Below are 525 nucleotides of genomic sequence, written 5' to 3'. Positions count from 1 at the left end.
AGTACGACAGAGTATACGAGAAGAGGAAATGAAGAGATAAACATGTGATTTGCACGGCAAAACGTGCATTTAGTGACCTTTACTAAAGATGATCGTATGACGAATAACAATACACAGTGTGTATTTATATTACAAAATCGGCACCTAGAACGATCTATATTACCTGTTTACGTTTTTGCCTCAGTGCCGTTCATTTTCTGTCCATGTATTATTAGCATTCAGAATCTTTATCCCATCTAGAACGTAATATTTGCTTACTTTCGTTCTATTTCTTACCACCGTTATGAGCATAGAAAATTTCATTCTTTCATTGTTGTTATCAAGAACCATTGCTAAACGTGAGTCTGTTTTTTAAAGTTGGTAAGAGAAATAAATATATTGTTTTATTGGTATGACGAACTGAACCATTAATTCCTTGCCCATTTTCCACACCGCCGCGGCCTCGTCGGGAACAACAATGCTCTGAGTATATTTGTTATTCTCCCCCCTCCCACGCATGACTTGCCGAAACATTTCAGGTAAAAT

The sequence above is a fragment of the Penaeus monodon genome, chromosome 32 (genome assembly GCF_015228065.2).
Source record: "Penaeus monodon isolate SGIC_2016 chromosome 32, NSTDA_Pmon_1, whole genome shotgun sequence".
In the NCBI taxonomy this organism is placed as follows: domain Eukaryota; kingdom Metazoa; phylum Arthropoda; class Malacostraca; order Decapoda; family Penaeidae; genus Penaeus; species Penaeus monodon.
This window is presented reverse-complemented; position numbering follows the sequence as displayed.